We start from the raw sequence: 17,444 nt of genomic DNA, 5'->3' as shown, positions 1-17,444 counted from the left end.
TGTGAGCTGTGTGCCTAAGATGGCTGACACCAGAACCGGCCTCCGCTCTGCTGCTTCCTACCTTCGCTCCGAGGCCGGACAGCACTTGGACTAAGTCCATCCACCCTGAGCCTCGGGATTTTAAAGGCATTTTCTTCTTTTTACCTCCTTTGCCCACGGCCCTTCGGTATTGGCAGGTGAACTTGAGGATGGGGTCTGGAGAGGGAGCGAGGGGGCGCGGGTGAGGGAGGAGAGCCAAGTGAAGGTTTGCTCAGGGTAGGTTCTGGCTGTTGGTTTTATAACTAAAAATATTTGCAGCTAAAGATCAGTAATTACTATGTAGATGTTCGTGTAAAACCGACAGTTGGCTTTTATGGGACCCTTTAGGCTAAGTGAAACTCAATGTAGCAAACTTGCTCTTCATCCCGTATAAAATGTTCCTTCGTTTTACAAAACCCCTCTCTTTAGTCTAAGTAAAAATCAGGAGTGAAATCATAATTGTGCTAAATTTTCGTTAGCATTTTCCAAGACTTACTTATCACCAGGATAAACTCAGTTTTAACTTCAAAAAAACTCAACTTGTGTGCAGGTATGCGTAATAAGCGTTGTTTTTTATATAGTCTACTGAAAACTGTTACTGAAAAATAGGCCACTGACATACTATAAAAATGTTTGAGAATTAAATGTTAATCTGGATGTAGAAATGTTAGCCTGTACTTATTTTTGGAAATGTTCTAGTTGAAAACACAAAGGTCAGGGTTGATTTTAAATGTCTGCCTTGACTTGAAATAGGAACAGTGAACTTATTCCCTTAAGGATTAAGTTTGGATATTGGTATTGTTTTTCTGAATCCATTGCAAACAGGCTTGGTCTTACAAGAAAATGTTTGGAATGCACAGACCATAATTCCAGTAGCAAATTATTATCTTAGCTCTGTATTTATGTAACATTCAGTGTACCTGAAATAGATTGATAGTCAAGTGCCCATTCACAGCAGTCTCAAATACATATATATATATAGATAGATTTTAATTCTATTATATGTCTTTTTAAATCGTATAAACAAGTATGATTCCTTCCATTAAAAAAGGGGGAGGGGAGCATCAGATGATGTCACTTCAGACAGCTTTGCTCTGTTCCCCTGAAGTGAAGAAGATTTGAAACTGCACAGAAATCAGAATTAATTTGCCGGGCAGCTTTAAATCCAACTTTTGACATTTACTGCCATTTCTGAAATGTTGACCCTGTTTTTAGATCCTCAGAATTTCTCACTATTTCACCATATTCACATTTTTTTGGTTATAGCAGCTATAAAAAAGTAACCATTCATAGCTCTGTGCTTTGTTTTCCATTTCTATTTCCTCAGATCCCCATATCCAAAGAAAAATATTGGAACTAAGCTGTGAGGGCTAGAGTCTTCCTTTGTGACCACATAGCAGTTGTGGATGAATGGACAGATACAAAATGACGAATTCTTTTTCTAGCTATAAGCTCAAAGACTTCTTCAGTGAGTGACAAAATACTGCTCTACCTGAAAAGTAGAATCCTTATAATCAGCTAGTCACTCAATGATAAATGAAAAGCTTACTTTATAACAGACATTTATGAAAGAACTGTCTCTTCATCTTAGAGCTTGGGCAGTGGTTACATAATGTTCTCTGGCTCCTCGTGGTGACTATACAGTAGCCACCTAGTTTGACTGCCTGGATTCTACACAATCACCCTTCTGGGGTCTTTCCTTTCCTGGTTGGTTGAGAGGATCAGGTAAAGCTAGTTATGGACCAGAACTCCGGAACAAGAATTGGTAATACCTTTAACCCTCCTAGAACACAATATCCTAAAAAACAGTGGTTCTCAAAATGTACTCTTAAGCGGCACTTGCTCTCATATCATCCGGGATTCTGATTTGAAAATACACATTCTACTACCTTATGCTTCAAGAATTCTATCACTCCAGTCAGCTGGCTTATGTAATACGCATTCCAGTACTTTTACACCGCTCTTATCTTTTGCTGTTTTTTTTTTTAGCTCTTCTCTCACTTTAGGGTGAGAACCCACTGGAAGCAGTTTTATTGCCCCTTTTTTTCAATCTTGTCTTTTCAGTAACTGTTAATTCCAACAGCCATGTCTGTTGATTTTTTTTTTTAATCTCAACCAGCTTTGCTATTTTTTTATTCTTTTCCTACATTTCCCCTTAACTATTTTCACCTTCCTCCACCTGTCCCAATTAGCACAAAACTCTTAGATGAGTAGAAACAGCAAAAAGTACTACCTATGTTTTGTATAACAGGTGAATTTGAAATTAAATGCATGTTTTGTGTTACAGGCAGAAAGTATGTTTGTGTCTGTAACTTTGAACTTTGCAAAATCGTTTGTTGTAGATGTGCAAATGTCAAAGAAAATACTTGATGTACTGAGTCAGATATCTCAGTTTTGTCGTTACTTAACTGTTTGGACTTGGGTTTAAGATTTTAGTAAGATAACAGGGTAAAACCAAAGGGTTTGTAAGGACTCTTCCAGTTTTAAGATTCTATGAAGATGCTAGGAATATATAATTATATTTGGCAGGAATTAAATTGTTTTCATTGTAAAAAATAACTACCTCCTCACCCTAACCAGACTGTTATCCTTCCTGTATTTTGCATGTTATGTTCCTTCCTCGTATTAAATAGCAATAGGTCAAAGAGAAAGGAGATGACTAGAGGTATTATGTAATAAATCAAATATTCATTTTGGGTTATGTCACTGTAGAACGGGCGGGGGACATTTTTTCTGCCAAGGGCCATTTGGATATTTATAATATCATTCACGGGCCATACAAAATTACCAGCTTAAAAACTAGCCTGCTCTATTTGGTCAAACATTTAATTAGCTCACCCCTAATGCCTTGGCAAGGCCAGACCAAATGATTTCACAGGCCTTATACATCCCGTGGGCCCGGACGTCCCCACTCCCGCTGTAGAACAATAGTTGTCAACAACTCATTTTGTTGTAATGCTAATTATGAAACACCTTTCCCAGTGTCCAACCTGGAAAAGGCTAACGTTTGCTTCAGAGATATTCCATACAGCATTTTGCTGATAAATCATATTGCCTCTTCTCGTACATTGGAGTTGTAGACGTTCTTAAAAGGGAGATTTCTTTTTTTTAATCCTCACCAGAGGATATTTTTCCATTGATTTTGTTAGAGAGAGTTGGAAGAGAGAGGGAAAGAAAGAGAAATATCTATGTGAGAGAAACACATCGATTGGTTGCCTCCTGCAGAGCCAGGACCAGGGCCCAGGCTGGGGAGGAGCCTGCAATCTGGGTAAGTGCCCTTGACCAGAATTGAACCCAGGCCGAAGCTCTATCCACTGAGCCAAACTGGCTAGGGCAAAAGGGAAATGTTTTTTAAAGTAAAGTGCTTGTGTGGGGGAGAAGATGGGGCAGGATGGAAGCTTGAGAAAAAGTGAAAGAATAAACCCAGTAAGGTCTGAGTTACCCATCATAAATGGCTATTTGGGCCCTTATTCTTGACACTTACTGGCATTTCCTGTTTGCATTAAACTGGGCTAGAGGGTTTGGTAATGTAGGTTTTTTTGGTGGTGGTCTTTGTTTTTCTAATTTTTTTTTTTTTTTTTTTTGGTGGTTGTGGGGGGCAGAGGAAAGAAGGAACAAAATACGTGATGACATTACTGAAATGTGTTGATCTTCACAGAGGGGATTGGGAGCTGCAGATCATTACTTGGTGTTTGTAAACATCAGCCTGTAAAAGCTTTGCAGGCATTACATTTTGGTTCTCCATGAGGGTATTGATATCTGCAGTGAAGGTTTAGTACTGGGAGATAAATCATTTGCTCCGTGCATGCCAAGTGACTTTGCAAGACCTATGTACACATGCCCCATTGGATGCGCTCCTGCAGAGAGTGGATCAGGTTGCATATTGTACAACTGGAGGACAGGTTACCTGCTTGGGGTATTCCCAGTGTCATCTTAAACATATTTTCTCCTGACTAGACAAGCAGGTATACTATCCTTGACAAAATCATAAACTTTTAAGACATTGTGGAATTCAACTCTGTCATGTAAGAGAGAGGTTTAAGTGAGTAGAAATATTTTTGAACGGAAATATCTCTTGGACAACACAGTTACAAGTCTTTTAAATTGATTTAGAATTGAGGTTTTCATTATGTATTGCTGAAGTTTGACTTGCTTTTAATGTACATTGAAAATGTTATAAGTAGTAATTGTAGGACATTTTCTTTCTTTTAGTGCTATCGAATCGTAACTTAAATAACTGAGATGTCTATTTGAAAAGCATGTTGTTTTTTCAACAGGAAATACTTTTGACATTTTCTTTCTTTTAGTGCTATCGAATCGTAACTTAAATAACTGAGATGTCTATTTGAAAAGCATGTTGTTTTTTCAACAGGAAATACTTTCTGAATTCACATTATAACTAATGGTACTTGGACTGCTTTGTCTATCTTTGTTATCAGTAGAGAATGATCCAGATACATGATCCAAATTTCTCCTCAGATACATTGATGAATTTATTCTCCTTAACTTTTTGGCACTTTTTATTAGTGCTCAGACTGAAGAAGTTAAGGACTTTGCCCTCGAAGATCTTCTTCAGGCCACAACTGCTATCTGTTAAATAAAGGATTTGACAATTTTGAATTTCTGAATGAGGCTTTTGTTTATACAATGTAGAAAATAGTAATACTGGAGCTATATTTTCAGGAAGCTTATATTATGTGTAAAGAGTTATTTTCCTGGCTCTCTTTTGTTCTTTGTACAAAGCTTAACAATGAGAATCATTTACAGGGTAGACTGCTGAAAGTTGAAAATTCGAAATTATATTAGAGATAATGACCCTAAGAAAATCATTGAAAAAATATGTAATTGTGATTATCCTCTTTAATCAGTACTTATGATACATATTCTTAACTGCTTTTAGGAAACCTACAATAAAATTGTACTTTCTAAGTGTTACCAACAATGGAATAAATAAAATTATTTTAAACAATTGAAGATTTTTTGTGCTCTTAAATTGATTAGAGGTAAAAATAACTTTTAGGGAGTATTTCTATAATTCTACCATTTGGGAGGAAATCAAGAATATTCTTAAGCAGAAGAATTTCAGTCTTGAGTTACAGAAATGAGGAAATTACTCTTTATGATAGAGGGATATTCTGATTTTTCTTTTATTTTTTTTACTTTAATGCTGATAAGTTTCTAGCAGTAATTTTATGACTTAGAGCTAATGAAAATATATCAGAAGAAAAATTAAGTAAAAATGCTAACATTTTGAAGTTAAATGTCTTGTGAATTTATTTGGGAAGTTAATACTAAGTATGGTGTTATATATTTAATACTTTAAGGTTTTGAATATTTGCATAAACCTTTTTTGGCATAGTTTTGATGGATTTTTGTATATTTAAATGTTTAACTTTTAATGCCAAAATCATTTTTAAAAATTTAAGTCTATGTTTTGCAGAATGAGTTAAAAATAAAGTTTAAATCTTGAATTTATTTTTTCTTTAAATATGATTATAATGTTTAAAATTACCTATAGTAATAAAAGGGTAATATGCTAATTAGACTGGGTTGACTGGACATCTTCCAGTCGTCCGGTCCTCCTTCCAGACAAAGCCACGGTGGCGGGCCTGAGCCAGAGGCGGTTAGGGGCGATCAGGCCGGCAGGGGAGGGCGGTTAGGGGCGATCAGGCCGGCAGGGGAGGGCGGTTAGGGGCGATCAGGCCAGCAGGGGAGGGCAGTTAGGGGTGATCAGGCTGACAAGGGAGGGCGGTTAGGGTCGATAAGGCAGGCAGGCAGAGGCGGTTAGAGGCGATCAGGCAGGTGAGCGGTTAGGAGCCAGTGGTCCCGGATTGCGAGAGGGATGTTCGACTGCTGGTTTAGGCCCGATCCTGGATTGGAGAGGGTGCAGGCTGGGCTGAGGAACACCCCCTCACCCCCCCCCCTACCCCCGTGCACGAATTTCGTGGACTGGGCCTCTAGTTTAATATAAGAGCCAAAAAAGTGACATCCAAAAGAAGACCCAACTTTATGCTGGGAAAAATGATTTTAAGAGCTAGTTAATTTAAGATCTGCATTTTATAATATTTATTTTGTTAGCCAACCTTTCTAGTATTTCTGTTCTGTTGTATATACTACTCCATCAGATTTTGTAGGAAAAAATCTTTTTTTTTCTTGCTTTCATTTTAATGCTAGAAAAAATTTTCCCAGGCCCATCAGTTTCAGCTAGTGTAATGCTAGTCATATTAAGCAAAAAGGGCAAACTGCATGCCTCCTGGGCCCAAGAAAATTAGCGAAGCTGGGCTTTTTGCATATTAAACAAGTTAGAACATTTTTTTGTTTTCAATATGGATTCAGTGTTGCTCAACCCTCTAATTTTTAAGCACTAAATCAGGGTTTTTATTTGAAATCTGATTGTTAAATATTAACTAATTCATACAAGCATTTTAGGCAGAGACATTGAAAGCCTGACATGGACAACTGTTTTAGTTTCCTTTCTAGTGAAGAGCAGTGCTGATAAATTATGGCCCATGGGCCCAAATATAGTCTGCTGCTACCTATTTTTATATGGCACATGAGCTAAGAATGATTTTTACATTTTTAAATGGTTGGGGGAAGAATCAAAAGAATATTTTTTCCTTTATGCCCCAGTCCCCTCAAGCAGAAGAGGGGTACAGTTCAGAAAAATATTGTCAAGACTATAATTCAGAGTGTAAATCCTGCCTCTATCACTGTGATACTTTGGGTAATTTACTTTAACTGTCTCAGTTTCTCCATAAGCAAAATAGGGAATATGATCATCTAAAAATTTATCACAATGCTGTAACAGAGTAAGACTCCATAGATGTTAGCTGTTATTACTATTATTAGAGTTATTACAACTCTAACTTTGTTATAGGGTTTGCCATTCATCAAACAGTTTCATGATGCGAGACAAATGTAGTATCTATCCAGTTTTCCTTTTTGCTTTTGATTCAGCTTTGCAGATGTCACTGGTTTTAAGTAAGCTTACCTTAAACATTTTTAGAAGTAGCAGACTTCAAGAAAAAAATTAAAACAGTTATTAATTTTTTGCTTTTATAGATTAATGCCTCAAACCTAAAGCCATTTTCAGATAGTGTTAGGTCCTACTGGCAAATGATAATACTGTAACCTGGATATTTATTTGGGCAAGTCAGAAATCCTCCCAAGCTTGTTTTCTCATTTGTAAAATACAGTTGGTGGTACCAACCTTACATAGTGTTGTGAAAACAACACCCTGTTGCAACTGTCAAATGTTAGTGCTTTTGCCCATTTTATTCCCTTCATTCTTGCTTTGTAATATTACTCTCCATCATATGTCAATTATATAACAACTAGAGGCCTGGTGCACAAAATTGGTGCATTGGGGGGGGGGGTGCGGAGAGGGGCCCCTCAGCCTGGCCTGTGCCCTCTCACAGTCTGGGATCCTTTGGGGGATGTCCGACTGATGGCTTAGGCCAGTGGTCTGCAAACTCATTAGTTAACAGAGCCAAATATCAATGATTGGAATTTCTTTTGAGAGCCAAATTATTTAAACAAACTTCTTCTAATGCTACTTCTTCAAAATAGACTCGCCCAGGCCATGGTATTTTGTGGAAGAGCCACACTCAAGGGCCCAAAGAGCTGCATGTGGCTCGCGAGCCGCAGTTTGCCGACCACGGGCTTAGGCTAAGCGGGCCTAAGCCATCAGTCGGACATCCTTAGTGCTGCTGTGGAGGCAAAGAGGCTTCAGCCACCGCTGCTGTGCTCGCCAGCCGTGAGCCCAGCTTCTGGCTGAGCGGCGCTCCCCCTGTGGGAGCGTACTGACCACCAGGGGCAGCTTATGCGTTGAGTGTCTGCCCCCTGGTGGTCAGTGCAATGACCGATCGTTCTGTCATTCGGTTGATTTGCATGTTAGCCTTTTATTATATAGGATATTGTTGCTATTTCACACATAGGCCCCCACCAACTGGAGAGGATGCATTCCTACAACATAAAAACCCTTTAGCACAGCAATTTTCAACCAGTGTGTCATGAGAATTTTTAAAACATACAATACCTGACTATTTAGTCAGCGGCACTGACCACTTTTCCCTTAGATTGTCAAATAAGAAAAATGACAGCTAGCCCTAACCACTTTGGCTCAGTGGATAGAGCGTCGGCCTGCGGACTGAAGGGTCTTGGGTTCGATTCTGGTGGGGGGCATGATCCTTGGTTGCGGGCACATCCCCAGTGGGAGGTGTGCAGGAGGCAGCTGATTGGTGTTTCTCTCTCATCAATGTTTCTAGCTCTATCCTCCCTTCCTCTCTGTAAAAAATCAATAAAATTTATATTTAAAAAATGACAGCCAATACAATAGCCGTCTGGTCTGAATGACTCAAAATTATATTTATTTTTGTCAGATTGGCAAAAAATAAATATTTTTTGGTGTGCACAGAATTTTAGTAATTAGTTTATGTGTGCCATGAAATGAAAAAGGTTAAAAAATCGCTGCTTTAGCATTCAGAAGCTAAGAGTAACATTGTTTTCCATTTTTGCAGCATTCTTTACTTAGCTTAATAGAAGGCAGCTGGATTCTCATATCAGCTTCTGCAGCTGGCCTGTTGTAGTATCATCCATGTGGCTTTTGGAAAACTCCACTGTATACTAGTCCGAGAATAATGAAGAAAACATTGTCTTAGTTTTATTATAAGAATAGTTCTAACAGGTGGATCCCCTGAAAGGGTGTCCCTGGACCACATTTGGAGAACTTCTCTAAATACTTGCATATACTGCTGTTGCATGGTTTCTGTTTTTTTTTTTTTCTATTTTTTGTTTTTTTGCAATATGTATTGCCTACTGGCTTCCTAATAATAAAAAAGTGAATATTGCCAAAACCGGTTTGGCTCAGTGGATAAAGCGTCGGCCTGCGGACTCAAGGGTCCCAGGTTCGATTCCGGTCAAGGGCATGTACCTTGGTTGCGGGCACATCCCCAGTCGGAGGTGTGCAGGAGACAGCTGATCGATGTTTCTCTCTCATCGATGTTTCTAACTCTCTATCCCTCTCTCTTCCTCTCTGTAAAAAATCAATAAAATATATTTTAAAAAAAGTGAATATTTAGCTTTTTCAATATATTTTTACATATTGCACATAATCTATTTTCCTAGTATAGTTAGAGTAATTTCTGGTTAAATTTATATTCTTTGCTTTTATAATTGACATAAACATTATTTACATCTGAGTAGTATAGAATGACTTTATACTACCTTTCTCATACAAAACCTTTTTATTATTTGGTCATTGCTCCTTAAACTGAGAGGGAGGATTGCTTATTTTTCTATGTACTTATTGCTCATTCATCTTCAGACTCTCAGACAGTAGTATAATTGCTTTTCTGTATGTACAGACTTATCAAGTAGCTTGATCATGTTTCCTGTTTTCTTGGTGATAGTCCACTTATTATTCTTCAGTCTTATCATCTAGACTGGTTACACTCCAAGCCATGTTGCTATGCAGATGTCCTGAGGGTAATTGCTGCCCTGGATTTGAATTAACTTTGCCTCCATCCCATGTTGGATCGGTAGTTTTATGAATCTGAGATCAATATTTTTGAAACCATGCATGTCTGAGAATCTTGATCCTCACATTTAATTAATAAATCAGCTGGGTATAAAATTCTAGGTTAGCAGTAATTTTTCCCTCCAGCATTTTATCTTCTGGTCTGATGCCATTCTGATTCCTGGTTCTTTGTACATGGCCAGTTTTGTTTTACTTTTTTCCTCTAGAAGCTTCAGATATTTTTCCTTGTGCTTTCGACTTTCAAATTTTTATTGACATAGTTTGTCTGCTGTCATTCATTTTTATTCTCTGTATTAAGGTTTATTTTGTTTGTTCTTTTTACTATTACTCTGCCCAACTTTCAGGAAGAAGTAAAGATAAACGTTTAACTGGAAATCAATAGGACTTTGAATTTTGCAATCTTGATAGCTTTTTAAAGATTTATTAGAATATGCCTTAAACATTAAAAATGGACTTAATGATAATTAATAATAATAGATCATGGAAACCAGCTGCATTATTAGCACTAGTTTAACACGTTAAGCTCCCAGCCTGTTTTGTCTTCTGAACGGAAAGTATAGTTATCAGTCACTGGTGACTGACTGGGCGCTTAACGTGTTAAGGTCAGAAAGGATTGCCTGGAGAGAGATATATAAGGCATCTCTGGTCTTCCTCTTTAAAGCTCCAAAACTGTCTCCTTTAGAGCAACAACTCATCACCAACTTTGTGGTTTTGCTTTGTGGCTTTATTACTCTTACCTTTACTTAGGTTTCATTTTGTACTTAATATCTTTTTCATTTATTTTGACATGCTTATATAAGCTGTTGTGCCTGAATTATTTTTCTTTATTTTTTTTTGCTTCTGTGCATATGATGTTAATACTTTTTTATTACTATGTTTCGTAATTTGACAGACAGTAGATAAAAATCTGACACACAGCACTTACGTGTGTGGTTTAATTGAGGTAAACCCATTATGATAGCAGAATTCTGTAGAAATTCAGGCTATGTTGTTGTTGGATATGAGTATTATCCAGTGTGACATCATATCACTTTACCTATTACCAGACTTGATTTGCCTGAGCTCCAGTCAGGTGGTTGACCCAATGGCTTCATGCTTCCTCTTCCCTAAGATGCATGTGGAGTCAGATGATATTTAGGCCTTATTAGTTCTATGATAGCACACAGATAATCTTACTTAGCTTTTCTGGCTTTCATTATATTTATAAATCTAATGTAAAATGATGTATTGGACTAAATGCCTTTTCATGGTCCTTCCACATGGAAGCTTTTCTTTCTGAGAACTAAACCGATCATATATTCAGAGGCACCTATTGCATGGCCAGACACTAGACTAGGAAATTTTAAGTTACTAAGCGGCCCCAACATTTGAGAAGCACTTAGAGTAGATGAGATAGATTAACCAATTATGTAAACCAAATTAATCACAACCTACTTAAATGTCTGTATCTGCTTTCACAAGAAAACAATACCCTGGGGTCCAAGAGCTAGAAGAGTGGTGGAATGAGGGAACAAGATCAAATGACTATTGAGTATTTATTGTTGATGCATTTGATGCTTAGGCATAGGTTTCAAAGCACTTTTAATTTTATTTTATGTGTTAATCCACACACCAGGATTTTTCCCCCCATTGATTTTTAGAGAGAGTAGAAGTAGCGAGAGAGGGAGGGGGAGAGAGAGAAACAGAGGAAGAGAAACAGAAAAGGAGAAACAACGATGTGAGAGAGACATGGATTGGTTGCCCCTGCACACACCCCAGACCAGGGCTGGGGATCCAATCTGCAACCCATATGCTTGCCCTTGACCAGGAATGGAACCCGCAGGGTGACGCTCTAACCACTGAGCCAGGCTCAGAGCACTTTTTACATTTCACTCTATAGAGACAAATATCCCCCATCTCAAGAACTGGATTTATTTTTCTAGTAGTCATTTTGTATTAACTTCCAAATTTTTCAACTTGGTCAGAAGATATAACTTTCCACATTTAAATTATTTTATGCTTTTAGTAGAATATCCTAGGAATTTTCTTATCAAAAATTCTGCATTTTAAATGGAATTATTCATATTTAAATATGAATGTGTAATTCTTTTGTTGAATAACATTAAGATCCAAGATTTAAACAAAAATCAGTCTAGAAAGATTTGTTTTTCCCCCTCTAATCTTTATACTTAATGTTATAATGAATTACAGAAATTATTATTCCTATCAGACCTAAAATTTTCAGGAAGACAACTGACATGCTTATTAGGAACAATATGAACTCATGATTTAGCCAGTGGCAGAAGAAACCTATCTTGACCAGTTTGTCTATTCCTGGTAAAGGCTACAATTCACAATAAGTAGCATACGTAATACCATTGTTTATAAACCTGCCCATTTATAAATCTAGTGCTGGTCTAGACTTTTCTTTTGACTACCCATTGCCTTTAAATCTTACCAATATGCATTTTATATATATAAAGAATAAAAGATTTTTAAGGTACATATTCATATATTAATATTCTGCTTTGTTCCTAATGATATAAAAGTGAGTGAGTTATGATCTAGCACTAAAAGCATTTACAGCCTGATTTTTTATTTTTTATTTCTGACCTATTTTCTAAACCTAGATCTGTGCTGATTATATAGAAAGAATGTCAATATGTGGTTCAGATTTTATAGATTTCTCACAATAGATTGTGACACAGTGACTTTAAATTTTAATTTCTTTTTGTGCCTGTATTGCTGCTTGTATATTGTAGGATTTTTTAACAGTAAAGGACGTTCGTTAATGAGAAATGTGTTTTGTAGACATTGTAATTTTAGATTAATTTCTCATTTTTAAATCTCTCCCTATTCCAAGTACAGAACAATATATAATAACTCTATTATTCATGTAATGATAATCACTTGAAAAACTGCTTTCCTTTGCTATGTCAAACACAGCATTTCCCATGTGGACTTTTGTCACCATAGTTGAGATTGTAGCAATCTTGTTTGAAAAGTCAAATATTGATTTAAATAAATAAGAAAATGCAAACAAATGTTTGCTGTCTTTATAGCTTAAGAATAATAAATTGGAGCAATCTCTGACATAACTTTTGTGGATCTAAGATTATAGTTAGAAGAGCATTTTGGAATTTTTAAAGCAGATTTTAAATGATAACCAAGGTTTTTGTTTGTTTATTTTAAAATTCTTATTGGAATGGAAAGGGATTTAATTTTGTTGTCCAGTAATGTAAGTCTTTTTGTAATTGGCCTTTTCAATTGTAGATTGCTTTTTATTTGCTTCAACCTTAGTAGATTTTTATTTCAGCTTATCTCTCCCAGCTAAATCAGCTGGTGAAGGAAATGACAGCTGTTATTTATTAAGCACTTCTTATTTACTATGTACCAAACAACGATTTAAATGCTTTATATATTTTCTCATTTAATCCCCACAACAACCCTATCAGATAACCCACATTTATGATGGAGTAATTGAGATGGAGAAGTTAAAATACCACTTGTCCAGCTGTTTCCCATCCTCTAACATTTTGACATTTCTTGTCTGCTATCAATCTTATTTTTCTGTTCTTTTTCTTATAGGTTTGTACCTTTTTCAGCTTCTTTAGTATCATTTATTTGGGTCTTAGGAAAAAACACATATACACAAAAACCTGTCCTTGCTGCTCATAAGTTGAGAAAGGATAGGAATTTGAGTTTACTGGAGTATTGAATACTGAAAAATTTGGCCTTTTTAGATATATAGTTCTGGTAATTTTGACAAGTGTATATAGTCATATACAGAATATTTTCCTCACCGCCCCCCCCCCCCAAAAAAAAAAAAATTCCTTCATATCACTTTGTAGTCATTCCTGTCTCTCACCCCGTCCCAGTTTTCTGTTCCTATAGTGTGCCTTTTCTAGAATGTCATATAGATGATATTATAACCTACGTAGCCTTCTGTCATTCTCATTGTTTTATCTTTTCTGGAAACTGGGAGTTGTCTGGAATAGCTCTTTGATTCCTATAGCCCTTGGACCAGAGTTTTCTTTGGGCTTATCCAATCCCTGCTCTTCTCTGCCACCATTTTTTTGTTTGCTGATGCCAACTGTTTGGATTTGTTCTTTGTAAAAGAATGCCTGTTTTGTTATTTAAAAGATTAAGTGCTTTGTTAACTATATTAATCTAGTCTCTAAAACCCAGAACTCGAAATCCTTTATATGGGGAACTGGTGTAGACTGGTTGTTTTATAAAATTGGGTATCCCAAGTCATAGCTGGAAATGAAGATCAAGGTTCAAAACCCTGTGATGCAGAAAAGAACTTGGTATGTTTTGTTTCCAACTAGGGACAAAAATGATAAGAGAGGAGTCGAGAAAACTAGACCATTAATCAGAAATCCATTTTTAAAAATTTGTATCACCTGATTTTTCAAAATGTTGGCAACTAATTCTGTATTTTGGAAAACAGTACACAGGCCAAACAGCACATCCATGGGCAGCTGGTCTGTGCATCCCCATATTTATCCATATTACCACTCAAAGGGTTTAAGAGAATAAAGTGGGGCAGAGAAAAACTTACTGTGCTTAGCAGATATCTTGCAGAAAGCTTGCAGCCTTAGCACCGCATAGCCCAGACAACCACCAGCCATCTGACTGACGCTGGAGGAACCAAGGACAATTGGACCCTTACGTCAGCAGAGCAGCTTACCGCCAGCAAAAATTAATAAAAACCTTTCTCTCCCTGCTCTCTTTGCTGACTCCATTTTATCGGACTTAGCCCACCTGCACACAGGTGCCTGGAATAAAATCTTTTTTGATACATTATGGTCTCGTGTCATAGGTGTGTGACCTCGGCCCACACCGAACCTTTACCAAATATGTTTTACAATGTGCATTTCTAAATAACTAAATCTACTTCTGAAGGTTCAATAGCTCATGTTACTCTGAGTTGAATAAATTATATTGGTTCTTTTCTGTATTCCTGTCTTATTTTTATACCCGAAGTGTTTACGACATCATTTTTTTTTCTTTTTTTTAAATGTAATACAATTTTTAACCCTAACAGATATTTTTCTCTTTAGTACTTTGGTTCTTAAAGCATTGTTCATTTGCTATAATAATGCAAAATAGTATATCTGAGAGCTTTGAAAAAATGTTTTTTTCATTCATCCTAAAAAGAAGGCTCAAATAGAAGTGCCTGGGTATGTAAATTGCTTTGTTAGTATGGGATCAGAATAAAAATTAGATGAAAACCCTTGCATTTTGTCTGAGTTAAGTTTATAACTGAAGCACATTTCTGAAGCTCCTTAGGGAAATGATTAAGGTGACCTAATTCTTAACTAATTGAAGTACCAGAACAGAATTTGTCCTCCATTTTGCTTAAGATATAATTAAGCAATTTTACTTTATCATATAAGATTTATTTGAACTAGAAATTAGTACAGTGCAAGACTGAGAATGCTTTTGAATGCCGTGTCTTTCTATACCTGCTGTTGAGGAATGATTGTAGGCCAGCGTGTGCTTCAGTGTCTTCAGTTACAAACTGGGGTAAAAACTTGAGGTTTTAGAAAGATTAATGAAATGATAATTGTACAGCACCTGCGGGAGATCAGCATAATTTTAGGTGAACCAGTTTTATTGCAGTACATAGGGAAGTTAGGTTTCTGCAATTTGTTTTAAATTAGGCCAGGTAATGTTATATACCCCAGTGAAGAAGCTCTTGTTCACGAGTGATTTTCCTTCTTGTTGATTTTTTGTTGTTCTTTAATTAAGAAGTAATCATAGCACTGGCCAGCGTGGCTCAGTGGCTAGAGCACCAGCCTGCGCACCTAAGGGTCTCGGGTTCGATTCTTGGTCAAGGGCACGCACCTGGGTTGTGCATTCACTCCCTGCCCCCAGTCAGGACATGTGTGGGAGGTAGTTGATGTGTCTCTCTCATGTAGATGTTTCTTCTCTCTCCTTCCCACTCTCTCTGAAAAAGCAATGGGAAAAATATCCTCAGTTGAGGATTAATAAAAAAATTTTCTTTTAATAATCTAAGCATACAGAAACAAAGAGAATCTGTAATACTATTTTATATTTTTAAAGTCTTAGGTACATATACTCTATGTATTATGCAGATTACCTGGTTTGTGTTTTTGTTTTTTGTTCATTGTTTCTGAGATTTAGCTCAAAATCAACAATGCTAGGCGATTTCATTTTAACTATTATTATATGAACCTATAATACTTTATTCTCCACTTGATGGATATTTAGGTTATTTCCAATATTTTATTGACAATTCTACAGTAACCATTATTGGAATTATATCTTTATGTATGTGCACAAAAGGATAGCTAAGGCTGTAGTCCTAGGAATGGAATTGCTGGTCATAGGGTATGTATCTTTAATTTTATTAGATGCTGCCAAGTTATTCTCCAAAGCAATTGTACTAACTCCTGTCAGCTCTATGAAAGGTTTCAGTTCTCATTGTTCTGTACTTTCTCCAGCTTTTGGTGGTGTTAGATTTTTATTGCCTGATATGTCGGATTTCAGTTGATTTTTTCCCCTCATTCCCCATATTGAAATATAATTTACATGCAATAAAATTGACCCATATTATGTGTACAATTTAATTGAATTTGTGTTAACTGTATAAAGTCATATATTCACCACAACATTCAAGATATGAAACATTTCCATTAGGCTGAAAGGTTTCCTCATGTCCTTTCGATCTTCCTTCACCAGCCCTTGGCCATGGCAACCACAAACTTGCTTTTTGTCACTATAGTTTTGCCTTTTCTGGAATTTCATAAATATGGAATCGTGCAGTGAGTAGTCTTTTGCATTGGGCTTCTTTCACTTGAATGTTTTTGATTCATTATAAATATACCACAATTTATCCATTCATCAGTTAGTGGATATTTGTGTTGTTTCTATTTGGGGACAATTATGAATAATGACACAGTTGATTTTTAATTACTGATCTTCGGCAGTCTTGCTGAACTTTTAATTGGTTTGAATAATTTGACTTTTTCGGATTTTCTAGTTATATCATTTACACATGACAGTTTTGTGTTCTCTTTCCTAATCTTTATATCTGTTCGTGTTCTTGTCATTTGTATACTAGCTAGTATCTCTAGTACAATGTTGAAAGGAAACAAAAACTCAATTTTAGTGGGAATTCCTCATATTTTTGAATTGAAAGGGTATGGTTTAAGTCTGAAGTTTCACCATTAAGGGTGAGGTTTGATACAGATTTTTGATGACTAGCTTTATTTATGTTAAAGAATCTCACTCTTTTTTGCAAAGATATTTTATTACGAATGGGAATTGGAATTTGACATTGCATTTTCTACATATTTTGAGATGGTTGTGGGGTTTTTCTTTTTAAATTTTATATGTGGCTTTTTTCTTTAAGCTTACTCTTTCAAGTGTTAAAATTTAATTATTTAAAATACACTTAATAAATTGCTAGTTTAAAACTTTTCTATCTTGTATATTCTTTAATTCCTCTCCGTGACACAGACTGTAATATGGCATGTCATTTATTTGTCATGCATAAAGTTAACTTTGGCTGTAAATTGCTTAAGATAAGAGCCATGTCTTAATCAAGGTATGAGTCAGGGCTTAATCACACTTGAATTTCCCATAGGTTCCAGCACCGTACATTGCAAATAACAGGCCCTTCATAAATGTTGAACTGGGCTAAGTACTTAATACTTAAGGCTGCTGTTCTTTGCTAAATAGCCACTGTATGTCACGAATTCTTATGTTGCACCACCCGTATCATTATCATGCTGGCTGCTAATGTAAATTATATGGGTTATTTTTTAAAAATTAAGCTTTAAAAAAAGATATAAATTTTATTCACTCATCAAATATTTGTTGAGAACCAACTAGGTGCCAGGGTTGGCTGTAAGCTACCAATACTGCGTAATGACAG

The 17,444-nt window shown here is 36.3% G+C and overlaps 1 protein-coding gene and 1 long non-coding RNA gene across 2 annotated transcripts in view; both read left to right on the top strand.

The window, feature by feature from the left end:
- ITM2B (integral membrane protein 2B) overlaps positions 1-17,444 on the top strand; it is a 28,548-nt gene that overhangs the window by 589 nt on the left and 10,515 nt on the right. The gene's annotated exons all lie outside the window — the stretch shown is intronic.
- Positions 184-4,638, top strand: LOC129149939 (uncharacterized). Its single transcript, XR_008556730.1, has 3 exons — positions 184-568; positions 1,346-1,486; positions 4,498-4,638. It is a non-coding gene; the product is annotated as an uncharacterized LOC129149939 (long non-coding RNA).

The sequence above is a fragment of the Eptesicus fuscus genome, chromosome 8 (assembly GCF_027574615.1).
Source record: "Eptesicus fuscus isolate TK198812 chromosome 8, DD_ASM_mEF_20220401, whole genome shotgun sequence".
NCBI lineage: Eukaryota > Metazoa > Chordata > Mammalia > Chiroptera > Vespertilionidae > Eptesicus > Eptesicus fuscus.
Note: the sequence above shows the minus strand (reverse complement) of the source record. Positions and strands in the feature narration are given on the sequence as shown.